This window comes from Lampris incognitus, chromosome 10 (genome assembly GCF_029633865.1).
Source record: "Lampris incognitus isolate fLamInc1 chromosome 10, fLamInc1.hap2, whole genome shotgun sequence".
Lineage (NCBI taxonomy): Eukaryota > Metazoa > Chordata > Actinopteri > Lampriformes > Lampridae > Lampris > Lampris incognitus.
The window spans coordinates 38864076-38877013 of record NC_079220.1 but is presented as its reverse complement, the minus strand read 5'-3'; the positions used below and the strand labels follow the sequence as shown (position 1 = coordinate 38877013).

The 12938-nt window shown below is 45.1% G+C and overlaps 1 protein-coding gene across 1 annotated transcript in view; it reads left to right on the top strand.

Annotated features, from left to right (window-relative positions):
* Positions 1 to 12938, top strand: part of engase (endo-beta-N-acetylglucosaminidase) — a 179454-nt gene that overhangs the window by 148670 nt on the left and 17846 nt on the right. The gene's annotated exons all lie outside the window — the stretch shown is intronic.

Sequence of the window (12938 nt, the reverse complement as noted above, 5' to 3'; positions counted from 1 at the left end):
TGCGAGAAATTGCTAAGAAATTGAAGATTTCCTACACCGGTGTGTACTACTCCCTTCAGAGGACAGCACAAACAGGCTCTAACCAGAGTAGAAAAAGAAGTGGGAGGCCGCGTTGCACAACTGAGCAAGAAGATAAGTACATTAGAGTCTCTAGTTTGAGAAACAGACGCCTCACAGGTCCCCAACTGGCATCTTCATTAAATAGTACCTGTTAGAGCCTGTTTGTGCTGTCCTCTGAAGGGAGTAGTACACACCGGTGTAGGAAATCTTCAATTTCTTAGCAATTTCTCGCATGGAATAGCCTTCATTTCTAAGAACAAGAATAGACTGTCGAGTTTCAGATGAAAGTTCTCTTTTTCTGGCCATTTTGAGCGTTTAATTGACCCCACAAATGTGATGCTCCAGAAACTCAATCTGCTCAAAGAAGTGCCCATCCAACCAATCCAACTTGTGGGAGCTGCTTCTGGAAGCGTGGGGTGCAATTTCTCCAGATTACCTCAACAAATTAACTGCTAGAATGCCAAAGGTCTGCAATGCTGTAATTGCTGCAAATGGAGGATTCTTTGACGAAAGCAAAGTTTGATGTAAAAAAAATCTTATTTCAAATACAAATCATTATTTCTAACCTTGTCAATGTCTTGACTCTATTTTCTATTCATTTCACAACATATGGTGGTGAATAAGTGTGACTTTTCATGGAAAACACGAAATTGTTTGGGTGATCCCAAACTTTTGAACGGTAGTGTATATACAAAACTGAAGGACTGTAAAGATATATAATATGCATACACACATATGTCTCCAGCTAGACATATGTGTGTATGTATATATGTAGTATAAGCACCTGAAGTTGTTCTTTGAGAATGAGGAACCTAGTTTCACAGACAAAACATTCATAAAGGATTTATTTGCATTTTCAAAATATGGTGAATGTGGATGTTCTGTCGTGAGGAGACGATGTGTGTCAAAAATGTATCCTAGTTACACAGCTCGGATATCCATCCATCCATTATCCGAACCGCTTATCCTGCTCTCAGGGTCGCGGGGATGCTAGAGTCTATCCCAGCAGTCATTGGGGAGCAGGCGAGGAGACACCCTGGGCAGGCCGCCAGGCCATCACACAGGGCCCACTCACACACACACACACACACACACACACACACACATTCATACCTAGGGGCAATTTAGTATGGCTGATTCACCTGACCTACGTGTCTTTGGACTGTGGGAGGAAACCGGAGCAACTGGAGGAAACCCATGTAGACACGGGTAGAACATGCAAACTCCACACAGAGCACAACTCGGGATGGCCCCAAGGTTGGACTACCCCAGGGCTCAAACCCCTCAACCTTCCTGCTGTGAGGCGACTGTGCTAACCACGGCACCACCGTGCCACCAATGGATATATATATATATATGTGTGTGTGTGTGTGTGTGTGTGTGTGTGTGTGTGTGTGTGTGTGTGTGTGTGTGTGTGTGTGTGTGTGTGTGTGTGTGTGTTTGTGTGTGTGTGTGTGTGTGTGAGTGTAAAACTCTTATCGGGGCTTGTATCAGACCACTATATTAATTAATGTTAGTATGCGCTGATAACCATTGGACCACAAATCTAACATAGGTTCGACTCAGGAAGTGAATGGCATGACCTCAGGTTAAGTAGAAGAAGGTATTAAAATAATGTATTAAGAAAACTCCACAAGTTCAGAATCACTAGGGAAAAAAAACAATAAACAAAATAATAAACAACTCCCCTAAATTGTCAGTCAATGCATAAAACCAGTCAGTCAATATGAAAATTCAGTTCAGTCCAATCCAGTGTTTTTGTCCTTGTATGTTCTAAATCAGGCCTGATGGGACTACCCAGGTAGTGTAATGATAGCGTTGATGTCTTTGTTAAAGTAAAGTCTTATCTGTATTAAAGGGCTCTCTATTGTTGGACTGCAGCTCACTCTACCAACTCATTTTCATCTATGTGAGAGCGTAGTCCTGCGTGTTTGTTGATAAAGCGATAGGAGAAGATGTTCGGTCTCAAAACCATCCGTTTTATTTAGCAGTAAATGGATAAAGCATACAGAGCTCTGGGTCTAGATCTTCCTATCCCTGACAAACAACAGATTGTGTCAGTTCACGAAGTCTGACTCACTATCCTTTCCCTGACCCAGTCTTTATACTATACAAAGTGTTGTCTAAACATGAATGTGTGGTCTTCTTTGTTGTGATTGGTCCGTTGATCTGACTCCATTTCTGCCTCAATGATATCCGGACTCCAAGTGACCTCTTTCGGCAGCTGCTGTGACCTCCTGCTCCTATTTCTGAAACCACAGATCACAGCACATCTTGTATCTACTCCCCCAAGGCCACAGCACCCTTATTGTTCCCTTTTACTATTCAGAGCCGCTAACCTTATCTAAGGTCAGCGACCCTCACTCTTACCTTCTATGGAGATAGACACAATCTTCCTCTTGGGACATCTTCTCCTTTTATTGTCCCCCACTTCTCTTCCTATAACTTACTCTGCATTCCTCTGTCTGCTGACACACTCAATACTTTTCCACTGCCACTATAGCCCCTCATGTCCTTGTAACAAGCCTTGTTCCTTATGCATATGATTTCCCAATGATTAATCTATCCTTATATCCCTTATTCCAATCAATACGTTGTAATCATCATTATTAAACATCACACCATTGCATTTATTCACAATTCCCCCTTTTGGTCTCATATAAATGAGACCAACCAACCAATCGGATTCAAACATCACATTCAGCCTCTGTGTCACTGCCCAGTTCTTCACACCCTCCGTCCTCCATCACAGCCAACGTCTCCGTCTCGACTTGAGCCATCTGATAGGGTGATGGGGGACTCTTCTTTTCAATGGCAGTGACGATCAACCTTTCAAACAGAGATCTGATACAGGGGATACAACAGCATCCACACAACACAAGTGCAGTCATCATGCCTACCAGGGACAGAAACACAGACACTATCACACCTTTCCACTTCCCAAACCACTGTTCAAAAATTCCTCCCAATGGGTTGTCTATACCTGCTCTGGCCTTCCCTCTTTGTTCTGTTGTGGTGTTGGTTTTGACCTGTGTGTCTGTCTCTGATGGATGGTTCCCACATCAATATTGGAGTAACTATTACTATAGAAATGATCCCGCACACTCCCAACCACCACCATTTGGCTTGGTGGGGTTTTCCCGTTCCCTCAAACATCTTAATCAACATATATCAAAAATTCTTAGCAAGCAAAACCTTCTTGTGTTCTGGTTATCAGTTCCTTGTATCCTAGAAAAACCTTTTCTGGGAGAGCTTTTGACCTTCTATAGTAACATCAGAACATTCTTTCCACACCTGGCAAAATTCTTCATTCCAATCTTGAGTATATTGTGGCTTGCCTGAGTATATGCAAAGCCGGTTACTATAAATCTTATCCAAAAGTGATAGCTATAATAACTGTCGCCAGAGATAGTGGCTCGTGTCTTTACACTTATTCAGAGTCAACTGTGGTGTTTCTTATCTGTTCCAGTGTCCTAGCGGGTGAATCCGCTGCTGCACACTGGCTCCAGTGGTACCAGCTGTCTCCTTTGCCCTGTAGTCGGACCGCGTGTGATGTCCTCTCAACCACCTTGTAGGGCCCTGTCCACCTTGGCTCCGACCACTTCCTCTTGATCACCTTCAGCAGAACCCAGTCCGTAGTGGGCGGTGTCTGACCCTCTAGGTTCCCCTCTGCTGCTGCAACTTGTTTTGAGAAAGCTGACACCAAAGCTGTTAGTTGGTCATAGTAAGGCTTGTACTTCAGAGGATCTCTTCCCTTTTCCGTGGTTGGGATTCCAGCTTCCGGTCCCGGGAACTGCTGCCCTGTTGTCAACTCATATGGAGTGTAACCTTTGATGGAGTTTACTGAGCTCCTAATTGACATTAGAGCTAGGGGTAGGGCATTCACCCAACTCATTTTTGTTTGAGCACACACTTTTCCTATTTTTCCTTTTATGGACTGATTCATTCTCTCCACCTTTCCCTGTGATTGGGGGTGATACACTGTTCCAAACGCATGTTTCAGTCCTAGGGCCGCTTCTACTGCCTGCGGGTCTTTGTTCTTAAAATGTGTGTCATTATCTGACCTGATTCTTTTTGGAAACCCATGCGTTGGTATGTATTGGCTGATTAGGAATTTGATTACCGTTTTGGCATCTTCATTTTTAGCAGGTACTGCTTCTGGCCAGCCAGTGTATGCATCCACGGCGATCAAGAGGTACCTATACCCATTTACCCTTTCCAACATGGCAGTGTAATCAATTATGATTTCTTGACCTGGCATTTTTGGCAAAGGAAATTTTCCCTCGTGTGGCTTTACTGTAGCCCTGATATTGTATTCTGTACATAATTTACATTCCCTGATGTGGTTCACAATCATTGCGGGCAAAAATGGATGCCACCAGTGGGTCAGATGTCTCTGCATCTGTGCCTTTCCACAATGTGTTAGCCCGTGCACCTCCTGTAACACGGAAGCCATCCACCCTGGGGGTAACACAGGTCGACCGTCCGGCGACCTCCACACTCCTTCGGATTCCGTTGCCCCTCTCTCTTTCCAAACTGAGAACTGTTGAGGAGAGGCTTTCTGTTGTTCCTTTATTAACATATTTACATCGCAGGCAGGTAGTAAATCATACACCGTTTTTCCCACCTGCATCATCATGTATTGGGCTGTGTAACCTGCTGCCCTTTTAGCTGCAGAGTCTGCCTCCTGATTTCCGTTTGCTATCATTGTTTCAGTTTTGTCGTGACCTCTGCACTTTATTACTGCTACCTCTGTTGGTTTCATTAGAGCTTCTACCAGTCTCTTGATGTCTTTCTCATGTTTTTGGTTTTTGCTGCTGTCAAAAATCCTGCTCTGATCCACTGACTGAGCTCCACCTGTATTGCTCCTACCACGTATGCCGAGTCTGTGTAGATGTTTACTTTTTTCCCTTCTGCCCATTCTAATGCTGCTATCATTCCCTGTAATTCAGCTAGCTGCGCTGATTCTTTTCCTATTACTCCCTCTGTCACTACCTCCTCAAACCCTTCATCTGTTTGTCTTACCACTGCATATGCTGTCTTCAGTCCCTCCGTGGGATGTCTGTAGCAACAGCCATCTGTGAACAGCACTTCCTCTGGGTCAGCTAAGGGTTTTGCCCGTAAATCTGCTCTGACCTTAACATCTTTCTGTACTCTTTCTTCACACACATGTGGATCACCTTCCCCCATGTTATCTGCCATGTTGAGTCCCTCGTGTGTGAACATTATGTGTGGTGCATTGAGGATTTTTTGCAAACCTTGTCTGTCTTGATGATGTCATGGTGAATGCTGCTGAGTTCACATAGGCCACGATGCTGTGTGTTGTCAGGACTGTTAGAGCATGTCCCATGACTATGTGTGCTACTTTTTGCGGAATTTTTGCTACCCCTGCTGCATGTCTTGTGCATGGTGGATGTCTATTTTCTGTTGGATCGAGTGTCACACTTGCATACATCATCACCTGCCTACCTCCCCCTTTTTTCTGAAAAAGAACACCATTTACTGTATGTGATTTTTCTGAAACATCTAGATAGAATGGCTCTTTCTAGTCAGGCACTGCTAAGTCAGCAGCGTTTGTGAGAGCCTGTTTGAGGGAAATGAAGTTATTCTCTGCTTCAGTGGTCCATTGTAAGCATGCTGACAAATTTCTCATCCCTGCTCATTGACCATGGCCCTTAAGGGGTGCGTGAGTTCCCCATATGATGCTATGTACTGTCTGCTGTAGCCCGTCAACCACAGGAATGAGAGCATGTCTTTCACTGTGACTGGTTTAGGACGGTGTAGGATTGAGGATCTATGGGCTGGGGACACACCTGTTCCTCTACTAGAGATAATTCTCCCCAGGAACGAGACCATCTGTCTGTAGCACTGGAGCTTGGTTTTTGAAACTTTGAACCCAATGTGATACAGCTGAGTTAATAGGGATTTGGTGGCTGCTAGGCAGGAGACATGATCTGGAGCTGCCAGAAGCATGTCATCCACATACTGAGTCAACACCACCCCCTTTGGGAGGGTGAGATCAGTGAGCTGCTGTTTCAGAACCTGATTGAACAGCCCAGGAGACAAGATGAAACCCTAGGGAACCCTTGTATACCTTAGCTGTTGGCCTTTATAGGTAAACGAGAAGATTTCTCTCACATGGTCAGCTAGTGGTAGGCAGAAAAATGCATTGGCCAGATCAATACAGGAAAACCATTTGTGTTCTGGGGACAGTGCAGACATAGCAGTGTATGGATTTGGTACTGGGACTGTTGGAGTTGACACAATACTATTGACCCGTCTAAGGTCGTGAGCCATTCTATATTTCCCTGTATTTTGCTTCTCTACTGGTAAAATAGGTGTGTTCCAGCCAGATGCTGAGGGCTCCAACACCCCCGCTGCCAACAGTCCCTCAATAGTATCTGAGATCCCTGCATCTGCCTCAGGTTTGTGGGAGTACTGTTTCTGCCAGATCGGAGTGTGATCTGTCAATTCAAAAGAGATTGGATCAACATTCTTGCAGTGGCCTACATCAGTTGGGCCTGCTGACCATAACACCTCAGGGAGAGTGTCTATCATGCTTGCAGCGTCAGAGTGACCAGCCTTCTCTCTGCCATGAAATCTCTCTATTTGTCTATGTTCTAACAGCACTTTGTCAGCCGTCTTGTGCATGATCCTGTAAGCCTTTTCGGATGGAGAGTACTGTAATTCAGGGAGTTGGGTCCCAACCCAGTCTGTCAGTGCCATCAGACGCTTGCACATCGGTCCAAGATCTCTAGCCTGGTCTTTAACATGCACTGCTAAGGTGATATGGGGCACCGCCTCTTCAGACATCTCATACCACTCAAATTGTTCTGGTGTCAATTCAACAGCAGCTGCCACACCTTCATTCCCCACTAGAATACAACTAGACAATACTTCCCACTGTGTCCCTTCAATGTCATTGTAAAAAGTGTGCTGATAAATTTCATCCCCGTCCCTATCATAATACAGAGTAACATGGAGGGGGTCGGTTGGAGGGGAGTAGGGATGTAGCATTTGGACCAACGGCCACCACTGATGATACAGAGTCTGTACGCCTTTGCTTTGCTTGCTTCCAGGTTCTGGGAGTCCCCAGTATATATCTGCCCAAAGTCCTTCAGCCGTGGGTGAAACATCAGCTGACAACAACATTTGAGAGCTAGACTGGGTCATTGACAGAGAACAGTTCACAGAATACCCATTGGGAAAAGTCACTACCAGTCCCTCTGGCCCACACATGACTGATGCCCCACACCTCACCAACACATCCCGCCCCATCAAATTGACTGGGCACGCTGGTGATGAAATGTATTAATGTAAAAAAGTCTGTCCTGCCACCGTGGTAGTCAGAGGTGTCGTCAACGGCAGATTTTCTGGTTTACCCGAGAACCCTACTAGCTGGACGCTGGAGGATGAAAGGTTGGACCGAGACATGGCGCATGTGATAGTGGAAAACCTTGCACCTGTGTCAACTAGGAAATGCAGATCCATATCCATTACCCTTATTTGCAGGTAGGGTTCTGCCAGCCCCACCTGCCCTTGAGTTCCCGGGCACCTTCAGTACTCATACCACTGACCACCGTCCATGGTCTGGGGATATTGTCCCTGCGGTGGAGCTGCTGCTGCATGAGGGTCTTGATGAAGTGGAACCATAACTGGAGGCTGCCCTTGGACTGGGGGCTGCACATAACCACCCCTGTTCTTGACTGGACCTTGACCTCCCCTGGGTCCCCACAGCACGGGACACTCCCTTCTCCAGTGTCCAGGCTGGCCACATCCAAAGCATGTAGGTGGCATACCTCTGGGTCCTCCGCGACCCCTCCCTCTACCTCTCATGCCTCCTGTTACTCCTACAGGCCTGCCCCCTAAGGGGAACTAGACACCCATTCAGGCACTGGGTACAAATGTGGGGTGTAGTTTTGTGGTGGCGGCTGTTGAACCATCTGATTGGTTACCTTTTGGTTTGTCTTTTTAGCATCATTTACCTTTTTCCTTGCCTCATCCAATTGGAGTTTAGGAGCTGCACCTGGGCTGACTCTGTGCTCTGTCTATCCTCATCCTGTGTAGCCTTGTGTCTTTTCATATGATGAATCAGATGTTTTTTCCACTGCTCAGTAGAGCAGCCTGGGATGTCTGGATTGCCCTCCATGGCATTTTGTACTGCTTTGGGCATTCCAACCATAACAGCTTTTCTAAACAGTGTGGTCTGTAACTGTCCTGAACCTGGATGGCTTCCTGCGGTGTCTGTCCATATGCCTTTGCATCTGCCTAAAAATGCTGACATGTCTTCTCCGTCTTTCATGGAAAAGGTCAGTTAATGCATTGCTCCGGGAGGAATGGGGAATTTATCCCTCATTGCCCTTCCCACAACTGTGGCTTGTCTGGTAAATGGTTCTGAATCTGGTAGATAACTAGTGCCTGCCGCAGCCTCAATCTGCTGTATTTCCCACATAGCTAGTTGTTTTCCCCATAATGCTCTCCAGTCTCCCATAGCTAATTTGTGTCCCAAGATGTGTTGGCAAAATTTCTCCATCCAGGGCCCTCCTCCCTCAGTGGGAGGGGGCATCTTATCCAGGATTCAATTCATGTCTGTGAATGAGAATGGTTGATACGCATCCCCCGTTTGGGGTCCTTTATATATCAGTGGCAATTGATGATATCTAGCGGGGGTTGTATCTGTTCTCTGTCCCTAAGCTGGTGGCTATGCCCGTGGTCAGCACGGGGCGCTATATGAGTCTGGTTGTGCCTGGTTAGTGCCCCTATAATTGTGACCGGGTATGTGTCTTTGTTTTCCTCATCACTCCTCATATCCTCTGCCTCTGTACCTGCCTCCAAGCTCTCCTCATGACCGTCTGCCCTATTCACTTCCTCCCTTATCTCTCTGAGCTGTCTCTCCTGGAACCCATCCATTGTTTCACCCTCCTGACTCTGTATCCTTCCCTGTCCTGCTCCTCCCCCGTGTGGGGTGGAGCATGCTTCTGGCCCTGTCGTGGGTGAGCTTCTTACTTGGTTTATCTCTTCTTGTCCGCTTATCTGTTCATGTATTATCCTATTCACTTCCCTGGCTTCCTGCACCCAGCGCTCTGCCTCCCTCACCAGGTCCTCCACCTCTAATCTTCTCCTTGTTACTACTTCCTGTAACGTCTCCCTAGCCACTCTGTACTCCTCCTCTCCTATTGCTGTCATTTTCATTACTCCTTCTTCCACACGCACGAGTGGCATTTGCGGTGTGGGATAAGGATGGGGTTGTATTCTGGGTATTTTGGGATATATTGGCACCGATGCTTCTGTTTTTTCATTTCCTTTATCTTTTTCTTTGGTTATTTCTGAGTGTTTTTGATTAATTTCTACTGCCATGCAAGCTAAGGTCATCTTGTGTACGTGGGCTCTTCTCTGCTCATTTTCCTCTCCATCTTTCTTCCATTTTCTTTTGACTAACATGGAAACTTTTTCCGCCTTCCAGTGTTCATCTGCTTTCTTTTTAGCTTGTTTTTCTGCCTTCCCTAGATATAATATCAGTCTCTTCCTTTCCTCCTCTTTGGAGACCTTACCCTGTGTTTGTAAGTCTTTCCATATACTGTCATACACCCCAATCTTGGTGTCTCGCTTGTTCTTAGGGAGCCCTGCAAAAATTTGACTCCTGGTTCTTTCCCATTGTTGCTTAATGGTCAACATAACATTGGGAGGGCAACCTCCGTATTCTTCACACTCCCTGTCAAATTCCCCTTCCATTGTGTTTTATCTATCCCCACTCAGTAGCCAGCTGGTTTGTATGACACTTGCGTTCCGAGCAACCAACCCAATCAATGAGTTTTATCAGGCAGTTTACGTTGACACCAGTTAGGTTTCCACTGCTGATTCTTTCTCACTGAGTCACTACCTCCTTCCTTTCTGAGACACTACTCAGTTTCTACCACCCTTATACACAGTTTTATCAAACAACACACTTTTTAATCATACAAAATATCAAACATTCACACTTGCTGTTAAAACACAGCACATATCATAAACCAGTGAGCGCTGCTTTTATGGGGACCTCTTCTTTTTTTTCTTTTTCTTTTTTTCCCCAGGGGTCTCTAAACCTACTCACTCGGGCCTCTAGCCCTTATACGGACATGTGCTGCTTTTATGGAGACTTTTATCCCCATGGGTCTCTAAACCCGTCCGTATTTCCCACGTGCATGCACTGCTTTAATGAGGACTCTAACCTCATGGGTCTCTAAACCTGCACATCTTCTTTTCAGTACTGTTGTTGCTTTCAAGGGCCTCTCACCCCGGGACTTTAAAACCCGTGCACCATTTATTTCAATGCTTTATTCATCTACTTTAACTAGGACACTTGTCGTATGATGACAACACACAATTTGGTATAGCCAATAACAGAACTTCGATAAAACAGGCGTCTGTTTACCTTAGTTTTTTTCAGCGGCTGCTTGTTGTTGCCATCACACTGCAGTTATCCATTGTCTTTTACTTCTGTGGTCAATCCGTCACTTCTCCGTCTTTATCACGTCGGGGTCACCAAATTGTTGGACTGCAGCTCACTCTACCAACTCATTTTCATCTATGTGAGAGCGTAGTCCTGCGTGTTTGTTGATAAAGCAATAGGAGAAGATGTTCGGTCTCAAAACCATCCGTTTTATTTAGCAGTAAATGGATAAAGCATACAGAGCTCTGGGTCTAGATCTTCCTATCCCTGACAAGCAACAGATTGTGTCAGTTCACGAAGTCTGACTCACTATCCTTTCCCTGACCCAGTCTTTATACTATACAAAGTGTTGACTAAACATGAATGTGTGGTCTTCTTTGTGATTGGTCCGTTGATTTGACTCCATTTCCACCTCAATGATATCCGGACTCCAAGTGACCTCCTTCGGCAGCTGCTGTGACCTCCTGCTCCTATTTCTGAAACCACAGATCACAGCACATCTTGTATCTACTCCCCCAAGGCCACAGCACCCTTATTGTTCCCTTTTACTATTCAGAGCCGCTAACCTTATCTAAGGTCAGCGACCCTCACTCTTTTACCTTCTATGGAGATAGACACAATCTTCCTCTTGGGACATCTTCCCCTTTTATTGTCCCCCACTTCTCTTCCTATAACTTACTCTGCATTCCTCTGTCTGCTGACACACTCAATAATTTTCCACTGCCACTATAGCCCCTCATGTCCTTGTAACAAGCCTTGTTCCTTATGCATATGATTTTCCAATGATTAATCTATCCTTATATCCCTTATTCCAATCAATATGTTGTAATCATCATTATTAAACATCACACCACTGCATTTATTCACAGTATCCAGGGAAATTCAGTCAATCCACTGCCAGGAGTAGGCTGGTAACTGATGGTATGATCTTCTTCAAAGGTATCGGGATCGCTGGCTCGCCATCTGGATTCACTCGACTCGGTATATAACACACAAAAGAAACAATCTGCGTACAGCAGCGTAAAATATACCATTAGTACTGTACAGTATCGTATTTCAACCATAAAACATTCAAACAGTCATCGTAAAATCTCAGTAAATATAAATACAATTATGCATAGCTTTCGCGGTTTTTACATTCTGAGCGATGTAGTAGCGTTCCAAGGCAACAGCTTACAGTGCTATCTGTAGCCATATTAGGCACGAGATGCTACATGGCTCGTTCACTCATAATTAAATAGACATCTTGTCTATATAGACCTTTTTCACCCATTAACACCAGAAATCACGAATATCTAGCTTACAGTGAGAAACCAACGACTTCACATTCATCTCTGATTGGTTTTTAAAGATTCCCACAGATACATTTTAGCCATGAATGTGGCTAACATAGCCAGCTAACTAGCATCTATCACTTCAGATACATTCACCAGAGATATCTTCAGTTGAGAGGAAAAATGTAAAAATACAATGCAGCAAAAGAAGAGATTCAGATGACTTATCACTCATTCGTCAACTAAAAATTGACTGCATCAAAAATTAAGTGGTAATTTTCGCTCTCTCCATTACTTTTCACTTGTCTCTGGTTCTCTCTCAGTTCCCTCTGAGGACAAAAACTTATCTGCTATAACTGGCTACAGTGGAGCGGCTCAGCCAAACTAGAGAGGCAGCGCCATCTAGAGGAATGGAGAATAATACACTGTAAATGGTGAATGTTCACTATGTTCATATTAGGTGGGCTACATCCTCCCCCCCTGAACATGCATGCGTCCCTGCATGTACCTGAGTCTACTTAAACAGTAGTTATTGTACTGATGTCCACAGAGGGTGTACACTGGAGTGTTGGATGTAAGTCTAAAGCTTTTGTTAATGCTTCGTCAAGAGCCGTCAACATGGAGTGCATAATTAAGGTCAAGGGGTTTCCTAATGTCTGGTAAGTCAGTCGGTCTGTTTCTGTTCTGTGTCTTGTCAACCTTCTCACGTCTTTCTCTTCCTGCTCTTGGATAGTTTCCCCTCCGACATCTCCAGGCTCATGTCCATTGGGCGTGTTATCAGGGTTTTCTTCTTCCACAGGTTCTCTTTCCTCTTCGAGATCTCCTTCAGGTATGGTTCACAACACATCAGCCCCCTCTACTGCAGGACTACAGGACATCTCAGCAGGTAAGTCTCCATCAAAAGGTGAGTCATCACATTGTTTTGGTTTTCCCCCATAAGAGTTAGGAACATTATCTTAATGCTCTCATTGCTAGTTCTCTGTGGGTTAGAACACCTCAGCTTCAGGTCTCAGACTTGACTCTTCAGGACTCACTTTGAGTTTTTGCCCTCCTGGAAAAGGCGTAGGGTCAATCTCAGGGATTTCATGTACAACAATGACAGTCGGGTATGTTGTTTCCCACCGCGCTTCTCCAGGATAGTAGTACTCAACTTCTTCTTCACCAACATATCGGTG